Here is a 6,767-nt window from a genome sequence, read left to right on the forward strand (position 1 = left end):
GTGTTCTGCCTCTGTGCTTTGACAGACTCACCTGTAAATTTATGCAACTATCCCAGGCCAAACAGGAGAGGAGAGGGGCTTGCCCAGGGAAGGGGGGGGTTCTTTTTGCCAGACTTCCCAAACTGCCTCGTTCTTCTATGTCCCGTTGTTGGGGAGTGCAGAGGAGTGGAGAGGCGCAGCCGGGGACCCGGGAGGGAAGTGGTGCTGCTTTGCCTTGTCACAGCTGGCGAGAGCCCACCGGAGCAGCCAGACGGCAATGCTGCCCTTGGGAGCGGGGTGTGTGTGTTTGAGGCTGACCCTGGCTGCACACCTCCATCTTGCCCAGAGCCAGGCTCTTGCCTGTCTGGCAGCAGCAATAGCGTGCTTCCCGCTCGGCACCCGGGCCTTTCTGCTAAGGGTCTACAAATGCTGTGCTACTGATTCATTCCTCCCAAGGAAGGGGAGGCATGGCCGGTACGGTGTGGAATTCCCCCAAAGCTGCAGCGCATCCTCCTTCCATGCTGCAGCCTGGCTCCCTTGCTCAGGGTCAGTGATTTTTTTTTTCTTGCTGTGGATTTTTTTAGGGCTTTGCTGGCTGTTGGATGCCCACCGCCCTGGCCACAGGGCAAGCCTGGAGGCACCCTCCCTGTGCCCTCCAACGGGGAGGGGGCAAGCTCTTTCCATGGGTGGCTTTTGCCTGTTATGGTGGGAAGCTTTGCAGAAGGATCCCATTAACTTCTGCACCTTGAATCTGTATGGGCTTGCTGTAGCAGCAGTAGCAAGAGGTGTGTTGTCTTGCTGCAGTCGCCAGCTGCCCCAGTGTTTCTGCCTTCTTGGGACGTGCCCTCGAGGGGCACCTTCGCACTGCAGGCAGCCCTGCTTGCCTGGCAGCAAAATGCAATGCCACCCACAACTAGTGAGACGAACGACTTGCTGCTCGGCTAACAAGATTTAGGTGGATTATGCTATGTATTTAATCAAGGGCTAAGCTCATTGCCTTATTTGAAATGGATCAAAGCCCTTGAAAATGCCAGCCTGGAGACCAGCTATTGAGCGAGAATATTATTCAGCCGTGTTTCTGTGCGGTGAGGCTTGCTTTCGAAGAAGCTGGGTAGTTCAGCAGGCACGTATCAGACCGCAGCAGCGACCAAATGCAAAACCAGATGGGAAAAGTCTGAAGTGATGGAAGGAGGTAGGAGCATGTGAATGTTGTTAGTCATTCTGCATCCCGGAGGATTTGGGGGAAAAAGGCTTCCTTTTCTAGCTTTCAGTTTGCGACCACGTTTCCAGATATATAAAACTCCGTGCTGGCAGGTAAGGGAAATGCTCTGGCATTTGGCAGTCATGCTTTCACGTTCTAGAAGAGCAGCTGTGAGTTTTGTGTGAGCTTGTGTGGCTTTGCAGCAGGGACCGGATTCTCCAGTGCTTTCACTGACCCCCCCTGCCCCCGCAGTGCCCATCAGCAGCGCTGGAGCTCGCAAGGGTCTCGTCTCCCCTTGTCCTGGTCCCCACAGCAGTGTTGCCCTGGCACCCTACGGGACTTCGGTTGTGGCAGCAGAGGAGCTCGTGCTGGTTGCGGAGGAATAAAGCCGACGATGCTCCTTGCTGCTCTTTTAGCCTAGAGGAACTCGCTGCTTGCTGTGGCCTTTGCTGTGCTGGAGGCACGCTGTGCGATGGGACCCCCACGTCTTGCAGCAAGACCAGCTCCCCCCATTTCCCTGGGGTTGGAGGCTGCTGGCCGCGGGGCTCCTGGTCAGCTTGGCACGGGCAGGCGCTTGCCGGGGGCCTGCCTGGAGTGGTAAGGCAAGGGCGTCCAAGGTGCACGGCTATCTCTTTCTTGCAAGATTAGGGTTTTTTGCTGTGAGAGGTGCGTGTATTGGTGCTCGTGGGTGCCCTGTCCCCGTGTCTACAGTCAGTGTGCTGCAAGCACCCCCTGCACCGACCGCTTCACCTGCACGCGGTGAGCTGTCCCAACCTAGCTGAGCAAGGTGTTGAAAATACGCTGGCTATTCAAATCACCTTTCCTCTTTCTTTAAAAGAAATTTATTCCAGTAACCGCCTTCTGTCTCGCTGCCATTTGACATAAGGAGGGCAGCTACAGCTCACTGCTCTCCTGCTCGGTGAACGTGACTGTCGGCACTGCCTGCAGAACAGAAAATACCCTAACCAAATCGCTAGTCTGGAGGAGTCTGTGCTGGAGGACAGTTACTGCTGACTTCTGCTTCTCATGCAGCAGCAGGTGCTGGTGCTCCCCGCAGCATCACCACTCCTTCCCCTTCGCTTAAAGCAGTGGCTTTGCAAACTTCTCTCTGCTCCGATTCTCAGACCTCATGTTTTAGACTCGCTGCGTGGTGCAGCAGAGAAGACCTTGCAGCAAATGCAGGGAGGTAAATTCAGCCACATCCTGCCTGTGCTGCAGGCATGGGGGTCCGCGGCTGCCCCATTTCTCCTGGATGTGGCCTAAGCCCTCTTACAGGGCTGGCCAAACGTCTTGTGTGACAACCAGGTGCCAAGTGTTCCTGTATTTCATTTATTGTTAATCAAACCTGCAAACGAGGTTTCGCTTCAGTTCTCCTCCAGCCTAAGCCTATTGTGCATCCTCCTGCCCTAACTTGCATTTGTAATTACAGGCGAGGATTGGTCAAGCATCTTTTTGTGTTTCAGAGGCCTCAGCAGGCTTGCTAGCTTGCAATCATCCTGTCAGTGCCGGCTTTCTGGTGTCTTGGGTTGTATCAAATGCTCTTATACTTTCTAGGCTGCAGCAGTGGGGTGTCTGCCAGTACCTGGCCCTGTTAAGCAGCTCCAGTGTTGCTTTTTCTGTGCATTGAGTTGGGAAGGGCTGGAGGGTAGGAGCAGATGGAGGGAGCTGTGTGGGGGGCTGCCCAGCTTCAGGGTGCTCTAGGTTAACCCTGCTTTCACCTAATTAAAAAAAAACGCCAGTCAACATAGTAATTGTCTCATTTGCTGCTGCGCTGCAGAAAGCTGATAGTGAAGCAGGGCTCACAGCGGGTGCTGACACCAACCCTTTCCCCCCACGCTGCCCTCCCCCAGCCGCCATCCCCTGCCCTGCCTTGGGCTGTAGCTGCGATGTCCCTAGGCTGTGCTGAGGGCACAAGAAGTTCTGGTCGTGGCCCGGGCTCTTGGTGTCACTTGCATTCGATGGCCACCAAAACTCTGTGGGTGGAAGTTCCCACGCGAAGCTTGTGTCCTTCTTTCCCAGTGCGGCAGTGGGCTCTTGGAGTCAAGGCTGGGGGGGGTTCCCCTGCCAGCTCGGCTCCCAAGCCTGCAAAAGGGCTAAAAACCAGCAATGATGGAAGAGGACTCTGCTACAGTCAGGAAAAGGCTGTACTTGCGGAATAGCAACCTGTATTAAATTTCTCGGCTGTTTCCCACCTTTGGACATGGGGCACTGCATCTGCACCTGGCTTGGGAGTGGGTAAAAGATCCCTCAAATTGCAGGATGCTGCCAAAGAGCGTTGTGGCATTTGTAGGGCTGTGTCTGCAAAGCGCTGCCAAGGGCTCAGCCGTGTGGAGGATGCGGAGGAGGATGGTGTTTAGCTGGAATACCTTGGAGAAGCAAACACAACATGGACAAATCGGGCAACTTGAGTGGATAAATTAGTGTAATCTAAAATCTTGCTATCCAGTGTGGAGGGAAAGGCTGGTGCCTGGGTGATGAGGAGGAGGAGGGTGGGCTGCTGCATCGCTGGAGGTTGGTGCTATGCTGGGTGGGTTGGAGGGGCTGGTGTGGGCAGGGTCTGTGAGATGCCAGCTCCGATCAGCTCCTTCCCTGCAGCCCCTTGGGGCTGCCCTGGCCTGGAGGGGTCCTGCCCTCACCACCTGCCCAGCTCCTTCCCTGCCGCCTTTCCAAACCCAGGGGTGTCTGCAACAGCCAACCCTGCCCCTTTGAAGTGCGATGTTTGCAGAGGGAGAGGAAAAGCTTGTTCGGCCCCTGACGAAGCTGTCTTTGCTTCCAGCCATCCTTTGTGAGGTCTGCCAGTGCCTGCCGAGGCGATGCCACGCTGCCCGGTGCCCGCGCCTGGCCCCAAGACCGCGAGGAAGCTGCTGTGGTGCATCTCTGAGTTGTGCATTGAGATAACCTGGTGTTTTGGTGTGTTTGGTTTGGTTGTTTTTTTTATTTAGGGTGCAAAGGAAATGTGCCATCCCCAAGACCTCATAGCGCGTTTGATGTACTTGCGAGTTTAACTTCCCACTAGCAATGTGGGGAATGGAGGCCAAAGAGACTCTTAAATGGGAGCTGGGTGCAAGAGGGGACAGAAATCAGAAGCTGGTACCTCCGGACTCTGTGTATGGTCACAGGGAGTTGCTTGGGTAAGGGCAGGGAAGCCCATGCCAGGATCACTGCAGCTTTGGGTGAGCACAGGGATGTCCCTCTCTGTCTGAGACTGAAAGCCCAGGGCAGGGAGATGCCACAGGGACTGGTACTGGTGTAGGAGGTGGCCAATGTTTGCTTTTAGTGGTCATGCTTCCAAGCCATCCCACCCTCCCCATTTGCAGGCTGAGCATCCCCTTGGGCTGTGAGTCTTGCCCTGCCATTCCCCCGGGATTTGGTTGTGCAGGAGGGTGCCAGCGTGCTCCTGGCTTTCCCAGAGCCCGCCCTTGCTCTGTGGTGGCAAAGCACCGAGCTGCTCCCTGGCTCTCACTCTGCCTTGTTCTTGCCTACCCAGGTCCTGTTTGCAGGCTGTGGCAGGGGCTGGAGCAGTCTCTGGGCACTGTGTGCCCATGCCAGCCCCCCATGGATGGGGTCCCAGAGCTGCTGTGTCTAAAACCTGCTACTGAACCCAAAGCGAGCGTGCCCACCTGTTAGAAATTAATTCCCCTCCTCGTTTGCCAAGTGCTGCCTCCTTATCCCAAGGAGTTTGTGCAGTAGGGCAGGCTGGGGCAGTGCGGGCTGAGCTGGGCATGGGGGGCTGTGTGCATCCCACATGGGGCTGAGAGGGCTACTTGACCCGGGGGGTGCTGGCCTCCCGTTCCCAGTGTGTTTATCTTTTCCAAGGTAGCCGAATGTCTGACTCTAACTTGTTTGCAGAGCTTGACTTCTGGGCGCAGGCAGGCTGGAATTGATTAATGTGGTGGTTTGGGGTTTTTTTTTCCCCCCCCTCCCTTCCTGCCCTGTTGTTCTTATCAATGACCAAGCAGTCAGATCCCTCAGTAAACACACAACTCTAAGCTCCTCATACACAGCAGCAGCTGAAGTTTTTTAAAGGTGTTTCTGTGGGGGACTGGGATGGAGGGGAGGGGGTGTTTGCAGTTCTCTGATGTGCCCCCACGTGTGCTTGTCCCTCTCCAGGGCTGTGAGGAGGGGCGATACGGAAGAACTTCAGCTTGGAAGTCCCCAAGCAATTGCAGGGCCACCACAGAGATGAGGGCTGGTGCCTCGGAGCAGGAGAAGGCAGCGAGGGCTGCCTCCTGCCTGTGGTGGGACAGGCAGGACACCGTGTGCCCCGTGCTGCTGGGAGGCTGTGGGCAGCCAGGCTCAGTGCCCAGTGCCGCATCCCCACAGCCTGCTCACGGGCAACGGGTATCGCTGAACTTGCATTGGGTTTTTCCCCAGCTTGTATAAACCCAACAAACCCTGGCGGGGGGGGAGTCTGAGGGCCACAAGCTCCCAATCCCTTGTGGTTGGTGATGTCCTCATCCCCCTGCGGTGGATCTTGAACCCTGGTTACAGCTTAGGGCTGCAGACACTTTTATCCCTTGCTGAGCTTGCTCACTTAATAGCCTTGTTTCTGCTTATCTAGGATTAATATGTAACTTAATGGTAGTGTTAGGCACAGTTCTGTGAGTGTGGTGCTTGTGGTAAAGGGTGGTGCAAATCTGGTTTCTGGTGCCGGAGCACTTTATTCCCCCTTCCCATGATAAGGTTTAGGGTTTTCTTATGCCTGATGCCAAGGTGGCAGTGCTGTTAGTAAATGTTTGCCACAGCCGGGCAGGAGGGACGAGTCAGCAGAGGGAGGGAGAGGAGGGTGATCCTGGGGGGAGGCCATGGGGCATGGCGTTTCCCTGCCCTGCTGTCCCCAGAGAGGGGTTTGGTGTGTCCTGAGCCCTGGGGTCTGGTCCTGAAGTGCATGGCAGAGGTCTGCGGTATGGGGTGGTAGAGAGAAGGGTTTTTACATTTTCCCCTATTCAAGGCATCCCAAACAGACTCTCATGCTGTTGCTTTTCTGCTGACACACAGGAAGGCATCAGGCAGGCTGTAGTTTGATGTGTAGTCTCTTAGTTAAGTGCTAAATCAGTTCATAGATAGAGGGGTGAATTATTTCCAATGAAGTCATTCCTTACTCTGATAATGGAATTGGTTAACTTATTTACAGCAGCTGTATTACTAGTTTGCTTGTCAGGCGGAAGAAAACCATATAAAAAATGTTAGGTATTCCAAGGCTACATAGCTCACAACAAAGCTAATAAATGTCTTGGGACATCGGAGTTCCTACAAAATCCCATAGGTAATGGTCTGTGTGTTGGAACTTCAAAGTTGCATCCTCTCTCTGATAGCTTTTTTTGTTCTATAAAAACACAGCAGCTGTACTGACTGTTTGCAGTGCAGTCTTTAATTATTGCAGACAAGAGCAACTCTGTAATCTTACTGTGGAGGCCAAGCTGCTGTGGATCTTAATGGCACTGTATGGTGAAAGTGCCCTTGGCAGGGAGCTCGAAGCTGCTCAGACAACAATAATCCCATGTGATTGAAGAATTTCAGCTTTTTGGGGAATTTTTTAGGAGTTGAAAGGGCTGATGGGCTCTCCAGCAGATGAGCCAGGCTGATG

This window comes from Haliaeetus leucocephalus, unplaced genomic scaffold (assembly GCF_000737465.1).
Source record: "Haliaeetus leucocephalus isolate CR32 unplaced genomic scaffold, Haliaeetus_leucocephalus-4.0 Scaffold273, whole genome shotgun sequence".
In the NCBI taxonomy this organism is placed as follows: domain Eukaryota; kingdom Metazoa; phylum Chordata; class Aves; order Accipitriformes; family Accipitridae; genus Haliaeetus; species Haliaeetus leucocephalus.